The sequence below is a fragment of the Anomaloglossus baeobatrachus genome, unplaced genomic scaffold (assembly GCF_048569485.1).
Source record: "Anomaloglossus baeobatrachus isolate aAnoBae1 unplaced genomic scaffold, aAnoBae1.hap1 Scaffold_3968, whole genome shotgun sequence".
Taxonomy (NCBI): Eukaryota; Metazoa; Chordata; class Amphibia; order Anura; family Aromobatidae; genus Anomaloglossus; species Anomaloglossus baeobatrachus.
Genome location: NW_027443306.1, coordinates 1 through 21,209, shown reverse-complemented (window position 1 = coordinate 21,209; position 21,209 = coordinate 1). Strand labels below are relative to the sequence as shown.

General features: G+C 45.2%; 11 non-coding genes and 1 pseudogene across 11 annotated transcripts; all 12 read left to right on the top strand.

Moving 5' to 3' along the window:
* The first annotated feature begins 1,005 nt into the window (after window positions 1-1,005).
* LOC142276332 (U2 spliceosomal RNA) lies at window positions 1,006-1,196 on the top strand. The gene has a single exon (XR_012739795.1). It is a non-coding gene; the product is annotated as a U2 spliceosomal RNA (small nuclear RNA).
* Window positions 1,197-2,313: 1,117 nt separating this feature from the next.
* Window positions 2,314-2,504, top strand: LOC142276331 (U2 spliceosomal RNA). Its single transcript, XR_012739794.1, has one exon. It is a non-coding gene; the product is annotated as a U2 spliceosomal RNA (small nuclear RNA).
* A 6,493-nt stretch (window positions 2,505-8,997) lies between these two features.
* Window positions 8,998-9,185, top strand: LOC142276358 (U2 spliceosomal RNA). The gene has a single exon (XR_012739819.1). It is a non-coding gene; the product is annotated as a U2 spliceosomal RNA (small nuclear RNA).
* Window positions 9,186-10,302: 1,117 nt separating this feature from the next.
* On the top strand, window positions 10,303-10,390 carry LOC142276360 (U2 spliceosomal RNA; annotated as a pseudogene).
* Window positions 10,391-10,774: 384 nt separating this feature from the next.
* LOC142276355 (U2 spliceosomal RNA) lies at window positions 10,775-10,967 on the top strand. The gene has a single exon (XR_012739816.1). It is a non-coding gene; the product is annotated as a U2 spliceosomal RNA (small nuclear RNA).
* Window positions 10,968-12,084: 1,117 nt separating this feature from the next.
* Window positions 12,085-12,275, top strand: LOC142276329 (U2 spliceosomal RNA). Its single transcript, XR_012739793.1, has one exon. It is a non-coding gene; the product is annotated as a U2 spliceosomal RNA (small nuclear RNA).
* A 1,117-nt stretch (window positions 12,276-13,392) lies between these two features.
* LOC142276328 (U2 spliceosomal RNA) lies at window positions 13,393-13,583 on the top strand. Its single transcript, XR_012739792.1, has one exon. It is a non-coding gene; the product is annotated as a U2 spliceosomal RNA (small nuclear RNA).
* A 1,117-nt stretch (window positions 13,584-14,700) lies between these two features.
* LOC142276362 (U2 spliceosomal RNA) lies at window positions 14,701-14,891 on the top strand. Its single transcript, XR_012739821.1, has one exon. It is a non-coding gene; the product is annotated as a U2 spliceosomal RNA (small nuclear RNA).
* A 1,117-nt stretch (window positions 14,892-16,008) lies between these two features.
* Window positions 16,009-16,199, top strand: LOC142276361 (U2 spliceosomal RNA). The gene has a single exon (XR_012739820.1). It is a non-coding gene; the product is annotated as a U2 spliceosomal RNA (small nuclear RNA).
* A 1,117-nt stretch (window positions 16,200-17,316) lies between these two features.
* Window positions 17,317-17,507, top strand: LOC142276351 (U2 spliceosomal RNA). Its single transcript, XR_012739813.1, has one exon. It is a non-coding gene; the product is annotated as a U2 spliceosomal RNA (small nuclear RNA).
* A 1,117-nt stretch (window positions 17,508-18,624) lies between these two features.
* On the top strand, window positions 18,625-18,815 carry LOC142276339 (U2 spliceosomal RNA). Its single transcript, XR_012739802.1, has one exon. It is a non-coding gene; the product is annotated as a U2 spliceosomal RNA (small nuclear RNA).
* Window positions 18,816-19,932: 1,117 nt separating this feature from the next.
* On the top strand, window positions 19,933-20,123 carry LOC142276327 (U2 spliceosomal RNA). The gene has a single exon (XR_012739791.1). It is a non-coding gene; the product is annotated as a U2 spliceosomal RNA (small nuclear RNA).
* Window positions 20,124-21,209: the final 1,086 nt, after the last annotated feature.

Genomic DNA, 21,209 nt, shown 5'->3' with positions numbered 1-21,209 from the left:
ATAGCAAACTCATCACCACTCAACTTCACCAACTCTGCTATGTCCCGTGCAGTATCTTGTTGTCAGTCTAATCTAGATCATGTGTAATTGAATGGAATAGATCCCTTTTGGACAAAGTGGAGTCAGATGCTGCAGTGACCACAGGTGTGAGAGGATCTACAATTGGCATCTGGTGTTATCTCTCTGCTTCCACTCCAAATAAAGTTACCTGTTGTTACCTGAACGTCAAATACTAAGAATGGGCGGCCTATGAAAGAATTAGTACTTTCATTAAGTATACTAAACCGGCTAATTGGGAATAGACAAACTGTAAAAAGCCCTCTGAGAAAGCCCCTCTCTAACCTTTGTTAGTAAGCTTTTCTGTAGCCTGCCTGTTGATGTATTTTCGGTTTGAACAGTGCACAACATGAAGAGACGGAACACTGGCGGCTTGTCACAATGCCCCCCGATGACATCACAATAGCGCTGCTGCCTAGAAAACAAGCTGCGCAGAAGAAGTTGTTCTTTGGGTGGGAGGGTGGGCTAGTGGAAGGAGGGGGCAATCTCTTTTTTTCCCGGGTGGTAGGGGGATGACAGGAGAAGGGAAGCGGGTGGTGAGAAAGGTACAGAGGGCAGGGTTTGGGGGCTGGGAAGGAAAGGGAAAAGATTAGGGTTTGGGGATGATGAAAGGGCTTTCTACGGGTAAGGATGGCAAAGGGTGGCAGTGACGGAAAGTCAGGCAACCTGTCCTGTCCGTCTTTTTGTATCGTGAATTGGAAAGACTGCAAGGGGGAGGGGAGTTGCTTGCGCCCTAAAGGAGGAGTTATTCAGATTCATTGCAGTGGGCGGCGGCTGCAAAACGCACCATTCTTCTTGTTTTTGCTCTGCAAAGCAGCCTTTTCAAGGGTTGGCTTGGGTGACAAAATGTCTTGTGTAGGCGTGGGTTTGTCTCCCTCTCGCTCTCTCTCCCTAAGATGTGTCCGGCATAGGCCAGGGTGCCACTCGAGGCCCAAACCAATTCTGGTTATCGCTTCTCGGCCTTTTGGCTAAGATCAAGTGTAGTATCTGTTCTTATCAGTTTAATATCTGATACGTCCCCTATCTGGGGACCATATATTAAATGGATTTTTAGAACAGGGAGATGGAAAAAGAGCTTGCTCTGTCCACTCCACGCATTGACCTGGTATTGCAGTACCTCCAGGAACGGTGCACCCCTTCTTAACCCAGTTTCCAAAAGCAGAACTCGATTCACCTGATTCATATTAGCCCGATTAGCGAATTGAAATGAATTTTTATCTAACACACTTTTTACTTGCTTTATTCATCCAAATAGCAAACTCATCACCACTCAACTTCACCAACTCTGCTATGTCCCGTGCAGTATCTTGTTGTCAGTCTAATCTAGATCATGTGTAATTGAATGGAATAGATCCCTTTTGGACAAAGTGGAGTCAGATGCTGCAGTGACCACAGGTGTGAGAGGATCTACAATTGGCATCTGGTGTTATCTCTCTGCTTCCACTCCAAATAAAGTTACCTGTTGTTACCTGAACGTCAAATACTAAGAATGGGCGGCCTATGAAAGAATTAGTACTTTCATTAAGTATACTAAACCGGCTAATTGGGAATAGACAAACTGTAAAAAGCCCTCTGAGAAAGCCCCTCTCTAACCTTTGTTAGTAAGCTTTTCTGTAGCCTGCCTGTTGATGTATTTTCGGTTTGAACAGTGCACAACATGAAGAGACGGAACACTGGCGGCTTGTCACAATGCCCCCCGATGACATCACAATAGCGCTGCTGCCTAGAAAACAAGCTGCGCAGAAGAAGTTGTTCTTTGGGTGGGAGGGTGGGCTAGTGGAAGGAGGGGGCAATCTCTTTTTTTCCCGGGTGGTAGGGGGATGACAGGAGAAGGGAAGCGGGTGGTGAGAAAGGTACAGAGGGCAGGGTTTGGGGGCTGGGAAGGAAAGGGAAAAGATTAGGGTTTGGGGATGATGAAAGGGCTTTCTACGGGTAAGGATGGCAAAGGGTGGCAGTGACGGAAAGTCAGGCAACCTGTCCTGTCCGTCTTTTTGTATCGTGAATTGGAAAGACTGCAAGGGGGAGGGGAGTTGCTTGCGCCCTAAAGGAGGAGTTATTCAGATTCATTGCAGTGGGCGGCGGCTGCAAAACGCACCATTCTTCTTGTTTTTGCTCTGCAAAGCAGCCTTTTCAAGGGTTGGCTTGGGTGACAAAATGTCTTGTGTAGGCGTGGGTTTGTCTCCCTCTCGCTCTCTCTCCCTAAGATGTGTCCGGCATAGGCCAGGGTGCCACTCGAGGCCCAAACCAATTCTGGTTATCGCTTCTCGGCCTTTTGGCTAAGATCAAGTGTAGTATCTGTTCTTATCAGTTTAATATCTGATACGTCCCCTATCTGGGGACCATATATTAAATGGATTTTTAGAACAGGGAGATGGAAAAAGAGCTTGCTCTGTCCACTCCACGCATTGACCTGGTATTGCAGTACCTCCAGGAACGGTGCACCCCTTCTTAACCCAGTTTCCAAAAGCAGAACTCGATTCACCTGTTTCATATTAGCCCGATTAGCGAATTGAAATGAATTTTTATCTAACACACTTTTTACTTGCTTTATTCATCCAAATAGCAAACTCATCACCACTCAACTTCACCAACTCTGCTATGTCCCGTGCAGTATCTTGTTGTCAGTCTAATCTAGATCATGTGTAATTGAATGGAATAGATCCCTTTTGGACAAAGTGGAGTCAGATGCTGCAGTGACCACAGGTGTGAGAGGATCTACAATTGGCATCTGGTGTTATCTCTCTGCTTCCACTCCAAATAAAGTTACCTGTTGTTACCTGAACGTCAAATACTAAGAATGGGCGGCCTATGAAAGAATTAGTACTTTCATTAAGTATACTAAACCGGCTAATTGGGAATAGACAAACTGTAAAAAGCCCTCTGAGAAAGCCCCTCTCTAACCTTTGTTAGTAAGCTTTTCTGTAGCCTGCCTGTTGATGTATTTTCGGTTCGAACAGTGCACAACATGAAGAGACGGAACACTGGCGGCTTGTCACAATGCCCCCCGATGACATCACAATAGCGCTGCTGCCTAGAAAACAAGCTGCGCAGAAGAAGTTGTTCTTTGGGTGGGAGGGTGGGCTAGTGGAAGGAGGGGGCAATCTCTTTTTTTCCCGGGTGGTAGGGGGATGACAGGAGAAGGGAAGCGGGTGGTGAGAAAGGTACAGAGGGCAGGGTTTGGGGGCTGGGAAGGAAAGGGAAAAGATTAGGGTTTGGGGATGATGAAAGGGCTTTCTACGGGTAAGGATGGCAAAGGGTGGCAGTGACGGAAAGTCAGGCAACCTGTCCTGTCCGTCTTTTTGTATCGTGAATTGGAAAGACTGCAAGGGGGAGGGGAGTTGCTTGCGCCCTAAAGGAGGAGTTATTCAGATTCATTGCAGTGGGCGGCGGCTGCAAAACGCACCATTCTTCTTGTTTTTGCTCTGCAAAGCAGCCTTTTCAAGGGTTGGCTTGGGTGACAAAATGTCTTGTGTAGGCGTGGGTTTGTCTCCCTCTCGCTCTCTCTCCCTAAGATGTGTCCGGCATAGGCCAGGGTGCCACTCGAGGCCCAAACCAATTCTGGTTATCGCTTCTCGGCCTTTTGGCTGCGATCTGGTGTTGGTAATCCTGCTAGCATCTGGTTGTAGCACATTAGGTGTCTGGGGTACCCCGCCTTTTGGCCTTAGGTGCGGGTCCCACTCTTGTAGTGGGATCCAATCCTCTGCTGCTTTTGGGAGGTGGGCTTAGTCCCCAGACAACGAGTTGCGATCGCTCATCTGGATTATCTTTGGATTTTCCAGTGAGTATTTTGTTGCGGAAAATCCCCCGTTGCCATGGATGCGGATCCTGGCGATATTCCCACCTATGCTCGCCTAAAGCATACGGTACGGGTATACTTCGATAAAGGAGGGAGTGATGGTCGTGGCCTAAGATATGTCGTGGGAGAGGTGCTTGAACGCACCTTCTCAGTGCGTAAACAGGAAATCTTGGCCATCCAGGACTACCCTCGACGAGGTGTGTTCGATATTACCTTTACAGGAGAGGGTATCCACCGAGATTTCTGTACTAAAACTAAGGATCCGGATGTGATTTTCCAAAAGAAACCATCCCTTAAAGGTATAACTATTGTAGAACACAAAATTGACGATGTAAAGATTCTTATTGTTAAAATTTACTCTCCTTATGTGACTGAGACTGAGATTACTTCATTCCTTAATAATTTTTTTTCCAAGGTGGTGTGTCAAGGGAAGGTAATGAATGAATGTGGCATATGGAGTAGTAAATGGAGGTATGTTGTCACTTGTATTAAGGACCCTACGGTAGCAGGAGGTATACGTTTACCTCCAGCCCGTTTTAAAATAGGTAATACGAATGGCGACCTTTTTTTTAATGGTATGCCTCCCTTTTGTCGTAAATGTAAAAAATATGGACATTCTGATTGTGATGTGACTTGTGTTTCTTGTGGAGGTAAAGATCATAAGACTGATAAATGTCCAAAAGGAAGCATATGTACTAATTGTATGTCAAACACTCACTCTTTTTTCAAATGTCCCTACAGGAATGTCTGGGGAAAATCACGAGTGGAGAAGCCCTCGGCCCCTGACCAACCCTCGGCTGGTTCGGACAGGCCTGTGGGAAGGGAGGATGGAGAGAGAGACGGAGATGAGCCAAGCAAACAAACTCAGGCTGCAGAAGGCGTCCCCGTGTCGGATGAAATGGCGAAGGAAAGGAGGGAACGGCAGGGCAGAAGGCCGGAGGCGGCCTCCGTAGAGAGGCCAGAAGTATCTGCCAAAGGCCAATCCTCGTCTTCGTGTACTCCCGGGATGACTCCCAGATGCCAGACTTCTGGACCAAAGAGACGTAAGTTGCAGGGGTCTCAGAGGGAACCTGAGGTAGTACCCCCTCCGGACCCTCCGGATGATGGTGGGAACCCAATGGCGTGTCAGCAGGAGGGAGTTACCCTACCCTCTTCAGAAATGGAGATGGGGACTGGGGTGGCTGCCTCCGTGATCCCGGAGACCCCGGTCAATGTGCTGATTACACCCGAGGCGCGTGTGCTCGATGAGACTCTCCCTGACTATTCCCTTAAAGGAGATGGGATGGAGTGTCTGGAGCAGGGAGACGGGTCAGCTGACCAGATGCAAATTACTAGTATGAGAACTCAGTCTGTCCCGGGAGGTGTGCAGCCTGAGACGTTAACCAATGGGGAGTCCTCAGATACGGACTCCTTGCAAACGGTCATCTCCGACGATCTATCCTACTCTGAAGGAGACGTCTGAACCAGCTGAGGTAAGAGTTTAGAAATATTTAATTATCCTTCTTCTTTTCTCTTATGGCAGGGGTTAAGGGTGTGTCTCTAAATGTGAGAGGGCTTAAAACACAGGCAAAAAGAGTGGCGTTGTTTGATTTTCTTACTACTCTGACTGCAACTGTATTCTTTTTACAAGAGTGTTCTATATCACACAGTTTAAATTACCATGAGTATCAGAAAGATTGGACGTATGGACCCTCAGTGTGGTCGGGGTCAAATGGGTCCAAGTCAGCAGGGGTCGCCATTCTTTTTAGGGGGAATGTGTTTATTGATTCTGTTCAAGAGATTTTACCTGGCAGAATTTTATTAGTTCAAGCTATTATTGATGGTTACAAATGGCAATTTTTAAATTTTTATGGATCCGCAGACAAGCAAGAAAGAGCTGAAATGTTAGATATGTTACCCTTATTTCTTAATGACTCTACCCCGATGGTTTTAGCAGGTGATTTTAATTGCATTCTTGGTGGTGAGAAAAGAATTTCCAGCGCAACAAGCAGAAATTATGATAAAACTTCTTTTATGCTTAGAAACATTGTGCTGGATTTTAGATTAAACGATGTTTTTAAGGAATGTAATAGAGATTTACCATTGCAGGACTGGGTAACATGGAGTAATGTTAACTGTAGCTCCAGGATTGATTTTATTTTCTGCTCAAAGTCCGTGCTGCCTTTTAAATGTGAGCTTCTAACTAATGCATTTTCTGACCATAAATTATTATCCTTTCATGTAAAACATGATGATCTTTTTAAAAAAGGGAAAGGTTCTTGGAAGTTAAATATCTCCCTTTTAGAAGACCCTCAAATTTTAACTGATTTTACTAATTTCTATTTATATTTTAAGAGAATAAGAGACCCTCGTATTCCCATCAGCAGGTGGTGGGAAAAAATGAAAAAAAATATAAAAGATTTTTTTATTAAGGCAGGAGCACAGAAGGTAAAGGAAAAGAGAGAATTTTATACCCAACTTACTACCAGGTTACAAACCTTATATAAATTAAGAAATAATGATATGGATGTGGAGAAAGATATTAGTGACCTAAAAAATGAAATCCACCACACACTAGAACAAAAAGGGAAAGAGCTTATTTTTCATGCTAAGGTTAAACATATTGAAAATAATGAAACTTGTTCGAGGTATTTTTTTAAATGTATGGTGGAAAAGCGGGTTTTTATCAACTCTATGGAAGGTGAACAAAATATAGAGGGGATTTTAGCCAAAGTGTATGAGTATTATTCTGAGCTTTTTAACACAAAAAGTATTGATAATTGTTTTACAGAAAGTATTTTAGATGATATTTCCATCAGTCTTGACCCTGTTTCACAAGAATTTTTAATACAGGACCTGAGTGAGGAAGAGGTATCAGACGCGGTGGGGAGTTTTAAGGCTGGTAAAGTACCGGGACCCGATGGCATACCTATAGAGTTTTATTCCACCTTTTATGACATTTTACAAGAGGATTTGTTTTCTGTTTTTAGTGAGGTTTTTAGAACAAAAATTCTCCCCACCTCATGGAGGAGGGGTGAGGTTTCCCTCATACATAAAATAGGAGACAAATCTAGTCTAAAAAATTGGAGACCTATCACTCTTTTAAATTGTGATTACAAAATACTGGCAAAAATATGTGCAACTAGATTGAAAAAAGTGATAGAGAATATAATTCATATAAATCAAGTGTGCGGTATACCGGGAAGGAGTGTGTGGGAAAACTTAAATTTAATCAAAGATGTGATTGATGACACAAAGTCAAGGGGGAGTCAGTTGGCGGTCCTGTCCTTAGACTTCGAGAAAGCCTTTGACAGAGTGTCACATCAGTTCCTATTTAAGGTTTTATCACGCATGGGAATACCTGAAGGATTTTTATTGTCTCTTAAAGCATTTTATCACAATTGTACAAGTAAAATTTTAGTTAATGGTTTTAAAACGAAGGAGGTGGTTTTAAACTCTGGGGTTAAACAAGGTTGCCCATTGTCCCCTTTATTATTTGTGTGTGCCCTTGAACCGTTACTTTGTGCTTTAAGGAGAGATAAACAGATCCGTGGTATCCCGTTGCCGGGGGGAGGTGGTTTGGAAGCTAAGGTAACGGGTTACATGGATGATGTGGTGGTAATTTGTAAAGATGCTCTGTCTATTAGGAAAGCGTTGAAACAGGTAGAATATTTTTGTTGTGGGTCTGGTTTTAAGGTTAATTTAAACAAAAGCGGTATTCTAAATGTGGGGAATATGACACTAAATGATATTCCAGTACCTGAATGTGAGTCTGTGAAGATTTTAGGGGTGATTTTTAATGAGACAAATAAAGGGAAAGAAAGTTGGGAGGTCATTGCACAAAAGGTGAATCAAAAGCTGTGTATGTGGAGGCTACGAAAGCTGACGATGGAGGGGAAGGTTCTGATTATAAAAATGGTCATTCTTCCTCTGTTGTTGTATTTGAGCCTTGTCTTCCCTCCTCCCACACGAATTTTTAACCAGATCATCAAAGCGTGTTTTACTTTTTTTTGGAATTCTAAGATGGAGAAATTAAAAAGAGAAGTGGTAATTAAACCTAAAGAAAAAGGTGGCAAAGATTTTCCAGATTTTAGAGCTTTTGTTTATATAAGGTTTTTTGTTTTGTGTTTTAATGCCCTTTCAAAATCTAACTACTGGTCATATTTTATTCGTTTTAATACGGGTTATTTTATGAGACGTCTTGGTTGGTTTCAAACGGTTTTAAGTTCCCCGTACGCTTTTAATATGCCAGATAGTTATGTTATTTTGGAAACTATTGTTAATTCTTATGATTTGAAAGGGAAAATTGTAGAGGATATAAAAGACAGCAAGAAGATTTTAAAGTGTTTTAAGGATAAACAGCCAATAACACAGATTGGGAATTTTAATGAAATTAAGTGTGTTGAAATATTTCAAAATATTAATGCATCGTACCTTTTTAATTCCCAGAAGGACCTGGCCTGGAGCTGTGTGCATGATTGTCTTCCATGCAGAGCATTCCAACACAGAAGAGGACTTGTGACTACTGCCAGATGTCCAAGGGAAAGATGCTTCGGAGATGAGACGGTACTACATATTTTATGGACTTGTTCTTTTGCACGACAAATATGGACACGAATTTTTCCTTTATTGCAAAAAATGACGGACATCAGAGATCTGACTTTTGAGTCTGTTTTATTTGGGTATGTGGAATGTACCACCGTCAATAAGAAGATCATCGCATGGAAGACAATCAGCACAGTCAAGGAAGCTCTGTGGAAGGCCAGGAACATCCTTCTTTTTAAGCATGATGTTATATCTGTGCAGGATGTTATAGATTTGGCTTTTAGTGATATGTATCTGTATTATATTCTGGACAAGAAGAAGAATGTCATTTTATCGAAACAGTGGTTTGTAAAGGAGTGGAACTCCGCAATTTAAAGGAACAATTTTTGTATATAATTTATAGGTTGAGTGTAAAGGAATTGTGGATAGTGTTCTTTATAGGAGTGAAGCCCTGCAGTGTAAAGGACTTGTAATATGTAGACTGCTTACTATATGCAATACAAATGTAAATGATGTTTTGATATTCTGTAATTGAGATACAGATGTAATCACAGAAAATGTTGTAAAATGGAATGTTTTTAATGTAATGTACTTTTATATCCAATAATAAACGGGTGTACCTTGTTTTAGGTACTTCCAAGTTAAAAAAAAAAAATCTGTTCTTATCAGTTTAATATCTGATACGTCCCCTATCTGGGGACCATATATTAAATGGATTTTTAGAACAGGGAGATGGAAAAAGAGCTTGCTCTGTCCACTCCACGCATTGACCTGGTATTGCAGTACCTCCAGGAACGGTGCACCCCTTCTTAACCCAGTTTCCAAAAGCAGAACTCGATTCACCTGATTCATATTAGCCCGATTAGCGAATTGAAATGAATTTTTATCTAACACACTTTTTACTTGCTTTATTCATCCAAATAGCAAACTCATCACCACTCAACTTCACCAACTCTGCTATGTCCCGTGCAGTATCTTGTTGTCAGTCTAATCTAGATCATGTGTAATTGAATGGAATAGATCCCTTTTGGACAAAGTGGAGTCAGATGCTGCAGTGACCACAGGTGTGAGAGGATCTACAATTGGCATCTGGTGTTATCTCTCTGCTTCCACTCCAAATAAAGTTACCTGTTGTTACCTGAACGTCAAATACTAAGAATGGGCGGCCTATGAAAGAATTAGTACTTTCATTAAGTATACTAAACCGGCTAATTGGGAATAGACAAACTGTAAAAAGCCCTCTGAGAAAGCCCCTCTCTAACCTTTGTTAGTAAGCTTTTCTGTAGCCTGCCTGTTGATGTATTTTCGGTTTGAACAGTGCACAACATGAAGAGACGGAACACTGGCGGCTTGTCACAATGCCCCCCGATGACATCACAATAGCGCTGCTGCCTAGAAAACAAGCTGCGCAGAAGAAGTTGTTCTTTGGGTGGGAGGGTGGGCTAGTGGAAGGAGGGGGCAATCTCTTTTTTTCCCGGGTGGTAGGGGGATGACAGGAGAAGGGAAGCGGGTGGTGAGAAAGGTACAGAGGGCAGGGTTTGGGGGCTGGGAAGGAAAGGGAAAAGATTAGGGTTTGGGGATGATGAAAGGGCTTTCTACGGGTAAGGATGGCAAAGGGTGGCAGTGACGGAAAGTCAGGCAACCTGTCCTGTCCGTCTTTTTGTATCGTGAATTGGAAAGACTGCAAGGGGGAGGGGAGTTGCTTGCGCCCTAAAGGAGGAGTTATTCAGATTCATTGCAGTGGGCGGCGGCTGCAAAACGCACCATTCTTCTTGTTTTTGCTCTGCAAAGCAGCCTTTTCAAGGGTTGGCTTGGGTGACAAAATGTCTTGTGTAGGCGTGGGTTTGTCTCCCTCTCGCTCTCTCTCCCTAAGATGTGTCCGGCATAGGCCAGGGTGCCACTCGAGGCCCAAACCAATTCTGGTTATCGCTTCTCGGCCTTTTGGCTAAGATCAAGTGTAGTATCTGTTCTTAGAGGTCTGGTCAGCTTTGGGCTGAGAAACTAACACCCGGTTGGAGGTCCGGGTCAGCTTCGGCTGAGAAACCAACACCCGGTTGGAGGTCTGGGTCAGCTTCGGCTGAGAAACCAACACCCGGTTGGAGGTCCGGTTAGCCTTGGGCTGAGAAACCAACACCGGTTGACGGTCCGGGCAGTTTCGGCTGCGAAACCAATAACTAGTAGCTCTCTACTCCACTTGGGTAAGATGCCTGGGTGGACGCTGGGAGCAACGACAAGGCTCAACCAGGCTTCGGCTTGGGGGAGCACCGAAGATCCCTGACCCTTGCTGTGGCCTTCTGGTTCGGAGGGACGGGGTTGATTTTTGGGGACCCTCTCCTCACGGTGGGGTCCACACGAATCCTAGCCTTTGCACTGTTTTTGGTGTGACTTCGGTCATGCATTTTTTGTGGTGCTTTGGAAAGCTTCATTAAATCAAAAATCTGTTCTTATCAGTTTAATATCTGATACGTCCCCTATCTGGGGACCATATATTAAATGGATTTTTAGAACAGGGAGATGGAAAAAGAGCTTGCTCTGTCCACTCCACGCATTGACCTGGTATTGCAGTACCTCCAGGAACGGTGCACCCCTTCTTAACCCAGTTTCCAAAAGCAGAACTCGATTCACCTGATTCATATTAGCCCGATTAGCGAATTGAAATGAATTTTTATCTAACACACTTTTTACTTGCTTTATTCATCCAAATAGCAAACTCATCACCACTCAACTTCACCAACTCTGCTATGTCCCGTGCAGTATCTTGTTGTCAGTCTAATCTAGATCATGTGTAATTGAATGGAATAGATCCCTTTTGGACAAAGTGGAGTCAGATGCTGCAGTGACCACAGGTGTGAGAGGATCTACAATTGGCATCTGGTGTTATCTCTCTGCTTCCACTCCAAATAAAGTTACCTGTTGTTACCTGAACGTCAAATACTAAGAATGGGCGGCCTATGAAAGAATTAGTACTTTCATTAAGTATACTAAACCGGCTAATTGGGAATAGACAAACTGTAAAAAGCCCTCTGAGAAAGCCCCTCTCTAACCTTTGTTAGTAAGCTTTTCTGTAGCCTGCCTGTTGATGTATTTTCGGTTTGAACAGTGCACAACATGAAGAGACGGAACACTGGCGGCTTGTCACAATGCCCCCCGATGACATCACAATAGCGCTGCTGCCTAGAAAACAAGCTGCGCAGAAGAAGTTGTTCTTTGGGTGGGAGGGTGGGCTAGTGGAAGGAGGGGGCAATCTCTTTTTTTCCCGGGTGGTAGGGGGATGACAGGAGAAGGGAAGCGGGTGGTGAGAAAGGTACAGAGGGCAGGGTTTGGGGGCTGGGAAGGAAAGGGAAAAGATTAGGGTTTGGGGATGATGAAAGGGCTTTCTACGGGTAAGGATGGCAAAGGGTGGCAGTGACGGAAAGTCAGGCAACCTGTCCTGTCCGTCTTTTTGTATCGTGAATTGGAAAGACTGCAAGGGGGAGGGGAGTTGCTTGCGCCCTAAAGGAGGAGTTATTCAGATTCATTGCAGTGGGCGGCGGCTGCAAAACGCACCATTCTTCTTGTTTTTGCTCTGCAAAGCAGCCTTTTCAAGGGTTGGCTTGGGTGACAAAATGTCTTGTGTAGGCGTGGGTTTGTCTCCCTCTCGCTCTCTCTCCCTAAGATGTGTCCGGCATAGGCCAGGGTGCCACTCGAGGCCCAAACCAATTCTGGTTATCGCTTCTCGGCCTTTTGGCTAAGATCAAGTGTAGTATCTGTTCTTATCAGTTTAATATCTGATACGTCCCCTATCTGGGGACCATATATTAAATGGATTTTTAGAACAGGGAGATGGAAAAAGAGCTTGCTCTGTCCACTCCACGCATTGACCTGGTATTGCAGTACCTCCAGGAACGGTGCACCCCTTCTTAACCCAGTTTCCAAAAGCAGAACTCGATTCACCTGATTCATATTAGCCCGATTAGCGAATTGAAATGAATTTTTATCTAACACACTTTTTACTTGCTTTATTCATCCAAATAGCAAACTCATCACCACTCAACTTCACCAACTCTGCTATGTCCCGTGCAGTATCTTGTTGTCAGTCTAATCTAGATCATGTGTAATTGAATGGAATAGATCCCTTTTGGACAAAGTGGAGTCAGATGCTGCAGTGACCACAGGTGTGAGAGGATCTACAATTGGCATCTGGTGTTATCTCTCTGCTTCCACTCCAAATAAAGTTACCTGTTGTTACCTGAACGTCAAATACTAAGAATGGGCGGCCTATGAAAGAATTAGTACTTTCATTAAGTATACTAAACCGGCTAATTGGGAATAGACAAACTGTAAAAAGCCCTCTGAGAAAGCCCCTCTCTAACCTTTGTTAGTAAGCTTTTCTGTAGCCTGCCTGTTGATGTATTTTCGGTTTGAACAGTGCACAACATGAAGAGACGGAACACTGGCGGCTTGTCACAATGCCCCCCGATGACATCACAATAGCGCTGCTGCCTAGAAAACAAGCTGCGCAGAAGAAGTTGTTCTTTGGGTGGGAGGGTGGGCTAGTGGAAGGAGGGGGCAATCTCTTTTTTTCCCGGGTGGTAGGGGGATGACAGGAGAAGGGAAGCGGGTGGTGAGAAAGGTACAGAGGGCAGGGTTTGGGGGCTGGGAAGGAAAGGGAAAAGATTAGGGTTTGGGGATGATGAAAGGGCTTTCTACGGGTAAGGATGGCAAAGGGTGGCAGTGACGGAAAGTCAGGCAACCTGTCCTGTCCGTCTTTTTGTATCGTGAATTGGAAAGACTGCAAGGGGGAGGGGAGTTGCTTGCGCCCTAAAGGAGGAGTTATTCAGATTCATTGCAGTGGGCGGCGGCTGCAAAACGCACCATTCTTCTTGTTTTTGCTCTGCAAAGCAGCCTTTTCAAGGGTTGGCTTGGGTGACAAAATGTCTTGTGTAGGCGTGGGTTTGTCTCCCTCTCGCTCTCTCTCCCTAAGATGTGTCCGGCATAGGCCAGGGTGCCACTCGAGGCCCAAACCAATTCTGGTTATCGCTTCTCGGCCTTTTGGCTAAGATCAAGTGTAGTATCTGTTCTTATCAGTTTAATATCTGATACGTCCCCTATCTGGGGACCATATATTAAATGGATTTTTAGAACAGGGAGATGGAAAAAGAGCTTGCTCTGTCCACTCCACGCATTGACCTGGTATTGCAGTACCTCCAGGAACGGTGCACCCCTTCTTAACCCAGTTTCCAAAAGCAGAACTCGATTCACCTGATTCATATTAGCCCGATTAGCGAATTGAAATGAATTTTTATCTAACACACTTTTTACTTGCTTTATTCATCCAAATAGCAAACTCATCACCACTCAACTTCACCAACTCTGCTATGTCCCGTGCAGTATCTTGTTGTCAGTCTAATCTAGATCATGTGTAATTGAATGGAATAGATCCCTTTTGGACAAAGTGGAGTCAGATGCTGCAGTGACCACAGGTGTGAGAGGATCTACAATTGGCATCTGGTGTTATCTCTCTGCTTCCACTCCAAATAAAGTTACCTGTTGTTACCTGAACGTCAAATACTAAGAATGGGCGGCCTATGAAAGAATTAGTACTTTCATTAAGTATACTAAACCGGCTAATTGGGAATAGACAAACTGTAAAAAGCCCTCTGAGAAAGCCCCTCTCTAACCTTTGTTAGTAAGCTTTTCTGTAGCCTGCCTGTTGATGTATTTTCGGTTTGAACAGTGCACAACATGAAGAGACGGAACACTGGCGGCTTGTCACAATGCCCCCCGATGACATCACAATAGCGCTGCTGCCTAGAAAACAAGCTGCGCAGAAGAAGTTGTTCTTTGGGTGGGAGGGTGGGCTAGTGGAAGGAGGGGGCAATCTCTTTTTTTCCCGGGTGGTAGGGGGATGACAGGAGAAGGGAAGCGGGTGGTGAGAAAGGTACAGAGGGCAGGGTTTGGGGGCTGGGAAGGAAAGGGAAAAGATTAGGGTTTGGGGATGATGAAAGGGCTTTCTACGGGTAAGGATGGCAAAGGGTGGCAGTGACGGAAAGTCAGGCAACCTGTCCTGTCCGTCTTTTTGTATCGTGAATTGGAAAGACTGCAAGGGGGAGGGGAGTTGCTTGCGCCCTAAAGGAGGAGTTATTCAGATTCATTGCAGTGGGCGGCGGCTGCAAAACGCACCATTCTTCTTGTTTTTGCTCTGCAAAGCAGCCTTTTCAAGGGTTGGCTTGGGTGACAAAATGTCTTGTGTAGGCGTGGGTTTGTCTCCCTCTCGCTCTCTCTCCCTAAGATGTGTCCGGCATAGGCCAGGGTGCCACTCGAGGCCCAAACCAATTCTGGTTATCGCTTCTCGGCCTTTTGGCTAAGATCAAGTGTAGTATCTGTTCTTATCAGTTTAATATCTGATACGTCCCCTATCTGGGGACCATATATTAAATGGATTTTTAGAACAGGGAGATGGAAAAAGAGCTTGCTCTGTCCACTCCACGCATTGACCTGGTATTGCAGTACCTCCAGGAACGGTGCACCCCTTCTTAACCCAGTTTCCAAAAGCAGAACTCGATTCACCTGATTCATATTAGCCCGATTAGCGAATTGAAATGAATTTTTATCTAACACACTTTTTACTTGCTTTATTCATCCAAATAGCAAACTCATCACCACTCAACTTCACCAACTCTGCTATGTCCCGTGCAGTATCTTGTTGTCAGTCTAATCTAGATCATGTGTAATTGAATGGAATAGATCCCTTTTGGACAAAGTGGAGTCAGATGCTGCAGTGACCACAGGTGTGAGAGGATCTACAATTGGCATCTGGTGTTATCTCTCTGCTTCCACTCCAAATAAAGTTACCTGTTGTTACCTGAACGTCAAATACTAAGAATGGGCGGCCTATGAAAGAATTAGTACTTTCATTAAGTATACTAAACCGGCTAATTGGGAATAGACAAACTGTAAAAAGCCCTCTGAGAAAGCCCCTCTCTAACCTTTGTTAGTAAGCTTTTCTGTAGCCTGCCTGTTGATGTATTTTCGGTTTGAACAGTGCACAACATGAAGAGACGGAACACTGGCGGCTTGTCACAATGCCCCCCGATGACATCACAATAGCGCTGCTGCCTAGAAAACAAGCTGCGCAGAAGAAGTTGTTCTTTGGGTGGGAGGGTGGGCTAGTGGAAGGAGGGGGCAATCTCTTTTTTTCCCGGGTGGTAGGGGGATGACAGGAGAAGGGAAGCGGGTGGTGAGAAAGGTACAGAGGGCAGGGTTTGGGGGCTGGGAAGGAAAGGGAAAAGATTAGGGTTTGGGGATGATGAAAGGGCTTTCTACGGGTAAGGATGGCAAAGGGTGGCAGTGACGGAAAGTCAGGCAACCTGTCCTGTCCGTCTTTTTGTATCGTGAATTGGAAAGACTGCAAGGGGGAGGGGAGTTGCTTGCGCCCTAAAGGAGGAGTTATTCAGATTCATTGCAGTGGGCGGCGGCTGCAAAACGCACCATTCTTCTTGTTTTTGCTCTGCAAAGCAGCCTTTTCAAGGGTTGGCTTGGGTGACAAAATGTCTTGTGTAGGCGTGGGTTTGTCTCCCTCTCGCTCTCTCTCCCTAAGATGTGTCCGGCATAGGCCAGGGTGCCACTCGAGGCCCAAACCAATTCTGGTTATCGCTTCTCGGCCTTTTGGCTAAGATCAAGTGTAGTATCTGTTCTTATCAGTTTAATATCTGATACGTCCCCTATCTGGGGACCATATATTAAATGGATTTTTAGAACAGGGAGATGGAAAAAGAGCTTGCTCTGTCCACTCCACGCATTGACCTGGTATTGCAGTACCTCCAGGAACGGTGCACCCCTTCTTAACCCAGTTTCCAAAAGCAGAACTCGATTCACCTGATTCATATTAGCCCGATTAGCGAATTGAAATGAATTTTTATCTAACACACTTTTTACTTGCTTTATTCATCCAAATAGCAAACTCATCACCACTCAACTTCACCAACTCTGCTATGTCCCGTGCAGTATCTTGTTGTCAGTCTAATCTAGATCATGTGTAATTGAATGGAATAGATCCCTTTTGGACAAAGTGGAGTCAGATGCTGCAGTGACCACAGGTGTGAGAGGATCTACAATTGGCATCTGGTGTTATCTCTCTGCTTCCACTCCAAATAAAGTTACCTGTTGTTACCTGAACGTCAAATACTAAGAATGGGCGGCCTATGAAAGAATTAGTACTTTCATTAAGTATACTAAACCGGCTAATTGGGAATAGACAAACTGTAAAAAGCCCTCTGAGAAAGCCCCTCTCTAACCTTTGTTAGTAAGCTTTTCTGTAGCCTGCCTGTTGATGTATTTTCGGTTTGAACAGTGCACAACATGAAGAGACGGAACACTGGCGGCTTGTCACAATGCCCCCCGATGACATCACAATAGCGCTGCTGCCTAGAAAACAAGCTGCGCAGAAGAAGTTGTTCTTTGGGTGGGAGGGTGGGCTAGTGGAAGGAGGGGGCAATCTCTTTTTTTCCCGGGTGGTAGGGGGATGACAGGAGAAGGGAAGCGGGTGGTGAGAAAGGTACAGAGGGCAGGGTTTGGGGGCTGGGAAGGAAAGGGAAAAGATTAGGGTTTGGGGATGATGAAAGGGCTTTCTACGGGTAAGGATGGCAAAGGGTGGCAGTGACGGAAAGTCAGGCAACCTGTCCTGTCCGTCTTTTTGTATCGTGAATTGGAAAGACTGCAAGGGGGAGGGGAGTTGCTTGCGCCCTAAAGGAGGAGTTATTCAGATTCATTGCAGTGGGCGGCGGCTGCAAAACGCACCATTCTTCTTGTTTTTGCTCTGCAAAGCAGCCTTTTCAAGGGTTGGCTTGGGTGACAAAATGTCTTGTGTAGGCGTGGGTTTGTCTCCCTCTCGCTCTCTCTCCCTAAGATGTGTCCGGCATAGGCCAGGGTGCCACTCGAGGCCCAAACCAATTCTGGTTATCGCTTCTCGGCCTTTTGGCTAAGATCAAGTGTAGTATCTGTTCTTATCAGTTTAATATCTGATACGTCCCCTATCTGGGGACCATATATTAAATGGATTTTTAGAACAGGGAGATGGAAAAAGAGCTTGCTCTGTCCACTCCACGCATTGACCTGGTATTGCAGTACCTCCAGGAACGGTGCACCCCTTCTTAACCCAGTTTCCAAAAGCAGAACTCGATTCACCTGATTCATATTAGCCCGATTAGCGAATTGAAATGAATTTTTATCTAACACACTTTTTACTTGCTTTATTCATCCAAATAGCAAACTCATCACCACTCAACTTCACCAACTCTGCTATGTCCCGTGCAGTATCTTGTTGTCAGTCTAATCTAGATCATGTGTAATTGAATGGAATAGATCCCTTTTGGACAAAGTGGAGTCAGATGCTGCAGTGACCACAGGTGTGAGAGGATCTACAATTGGCATCTGGTGTTATCTCTCTGCTTCCACTCCAAATAAAGTTACCTGTTGTTACCTGAACGTCAAATACTAAGAATGGGCGGCCTATGAAAGAATTAGTACTTTCATTAAGTATACTAAACCGGCTAATTGGGAATAGACAAACTGTAAAAAGCCCTCTGAGAAAGCCCCTCTCTAACCTTTGTTAGTAAGCTTTTCTGTAGCCTGCCTGTTGATGTATTTTCGGTTTGAACAGTGCACAACATGAAGAGACGGAACACTGGCGGCTTGTCACAATGCCCCCCGATGACATCACAATAGCGCTGCTGCCTAGAAAACAAGCTGCGCAGAAGAAGTTGTTCTTTGGGTGGGAGGGTGGGCTAGTGGAAGGAGGGGGCAATCTCTTTTTTTCCCGGGTGGTAGGGGGATGACAGGAGAAGGGAAGCGGGTGGTGAGAAAGGTACAGAGGGCAGGGTTTGGGGGCTGGGAAGGAAAGGGAAAAGATTAGGGTTTGGGGATGATGAAAGGGCTTTCTACGGGTAAGGATGGCAAAGGGTGGCAGTGACGGAAAGTCAGGCAACCTGTCCTGTCCGTCTTTTTGTATCGTGAATTGGAAAGACTGCAAGGGGGAGGGGAGTTGCTTGCGCCCTAAAGGAGGAGTTATTCAGATTCATTGCAGTGGGCGGCGGCTGCAAAACGCACCATTCTTCTTGTTTTTGCTCTGCAAAGCAGCCTTTTCAAGGGTTGGCTTGGGTGACAAAATGTCTTGTGTAGGCGTGGGTTTGTCTCCCTCTCGCTCTCTCTCCCTAAGATGTGTCCGGCATAGGCCAGGGTGCCACTCGAGGCCCAAACCAATTCTGGTTATCGCTTCTCGGCCTTTTGGCTAAGATCAAGTGTAGTATCTGTTCTTATCAGTTTAATATCTGATACGTCCCCTATCTGGGGACCATATATTAAATGGATTTTTAGAACAGGGAGATGGAAAAAGAGCTTGCTCTGTCCACTCCACGCATTGACCTGGTATTGCAGTACCTCCAGGAACGGTGCACCCCTTCTTAACCCAGTTTCCAAAAGCAGAACTCGATTCACCTGATTCATATTAGCCCGATTAGCGAATTGAAATGAATTTTTATCTAACACACTTTTTACTTGCTTTATTCATCCAAATAGCAAACTCATCACCACTCAACTTCACCAACTCTGCTATGTCCCGTGCAGTATCTTGTTGTCAGTCTAATCTAGATCATGTGTAATTGAATGGAATAGATCCCTTTTGGACAAAGTGGAGTCAGATGCTGCAGTGACCACAGGTGTGAGAGGATCTACAATTGGCATCTGGTGTTATCTCTCTGCTTCCACTCCAAATAAAGTTACCTGTTGTTACCTGAACGTCAAATACTAAGAATGGGCGGCCTATGAAAGAATTAGTACTTTCATTAAGTATACTAAACCGGCTAATTGGGAATAGACAAACTGTAAAAAGCCCTCTGAGAAAGCCCCTCTCTAACCTTTGTTAGTAAGCTTTTCTGTAGCCTGCCTGTTGATGTATTTTCGGTTTGAACAGTGCACAACATGAAGAGACGGAACACTGGCGGCTTGTCACAATGCCCCCCGATGACATCACAATAGCGCTGCTGCCTAGAAAACAAGCTGCGCAGAAGAAGTTGTTCTTTGGGTGGGAGGGTGGGCTAGTGGAAGGAGGGGGCAATCTCTTTTTTTCCCGGGTGGTAGGGGGATGACAGGAGAAGGGAAGCGGGTGGTGAGAAAGGTACAGAGGGCAGGGTTTGGGGGCTGGGAAGGAAAGGGAAAAGATTAGGGTTTGGGGATGATGAAAGGGCTTTCTACGGGTAAGGATGGCAAAGGGTGGCAGTGACGGAAAGTCAGGCAACCTGTCCTGTCCGTCTTTTTGTATCGTGAATTGGAAAGACTGCAAGGGGGAGGGGAGTTGCTTGCGCCCTAAAGGAGGAGTTATTCAGATTCATTGCAGTGGGCGGCGGCTGCAAAACGCACCATTCTTCTTGTTTTTGCTCTGCAAAGCAGCCTTTTCAAGGGTTGGCTTGGGTGACAAAATGTCTTGTGTAGGCGTGGGTTTGTCTCCCTCTCGCTCTCTCTCCCTAAGATGTGTCCGGCATAGGCCAGGGTGCCACTCGAGGCCCAAACCAATTCTGGTTATCGCTTCTCGGCCTTTTGGCTAAGATCAAGTGTAGTATCTGTTCTTATCAGTTTAATATCTGATACGTCCCCTATCTGGGGACCATATATTAAATGGATTTTTAGAACAGGGAGATGGAAAAAGAGCTTGCTCTGTCCACTCCACGCATTGACCTGGTATTGCAGTACCTCCAGGAACGGTGCACCCCTTCTTAACCCAGTTTCCAAAAGCAGAACTCGATTCACCTGATTCATATTAGCCCGATTAGCGAATTGAAATGAATTTTTATCTAACACACTTTTTACTTGCTTTATTCATCCAAATAGCAAACTCATCACCACTCAACTTCACCAACTCTGCTATGTCCCGTGCAGTATCTTGTTGTCAGTCTAATCTAGATCATGTGTAATTGAATGGAATAGATCCCTTTTGGACAAAGTGGAGTCAGATGCTGCAGTGACCACAGGTGTGAGAGGATCTACAATTGGCATCTGGTGTTATCTCTCTGCTTCCACTCCAAATAAAGTTACCTGTTGTTACCTGAACGTCAAATACTAAGAATGGGCGGCCTATGAAAGAATTAGTACTTTCATTAAGTATACTAAACCGGCTAATTGGGAATAGACAAACTGTAAAAAGCCCTCTGAGAAAGCCCATCTCTAACCTTTGTTAGTAAGCTTTTCTGTAGCCTGCCTGTTGATGTATTTTCGGTTTGAACAGTGCACAACATGAAGAGACGGAACACTGGCGGCTTGTCACAATGCCCCCCGATGACATCACAATAGCGCTGCTGCCTAGAAAACAAGCTGCGCAGAAGAAGTTGTTCTTTGGGTGGGAGGGTGGGCTAGTGGAAGGAGGGGGCAATCTCTTTTTTTCCCGGGTGGTAGGGGGATGACAGGAGAAGGGAAGCGGGTGGTGAGAAAGGTACAGAGGGCAGGGTTTGGGGGCTGGGAAGGAAAGGGAAAAGATTAGGGTTTGGGGATGATGAAAGGGCTTTCTACGGGTAAGGATGGCAAAGGGTGGCAGTGACGGAAAGTCAGGCAACCTGTCCTGTCCGTCTTTTTGTATCGTGAATTGGAAAGACTGCAAGGGGGAGGGGAGTTGCTTGCGCCCTAAAGGAGGAGTTATTCAGATTCATTGCAGTGGGCGGCGGCTGCAAAACGCACCATTCTTCTTGTTTTTGCTCTGCAAAGCAGCCTTTTCAAGGGTTGGCTTGGGTGACAAAATGTCTTGTGTAGGCGTGGGTTTGTCTCCCTCTCGCTCTCTCTCCCTAAGATGTGTCCGGCATAGGCCAGG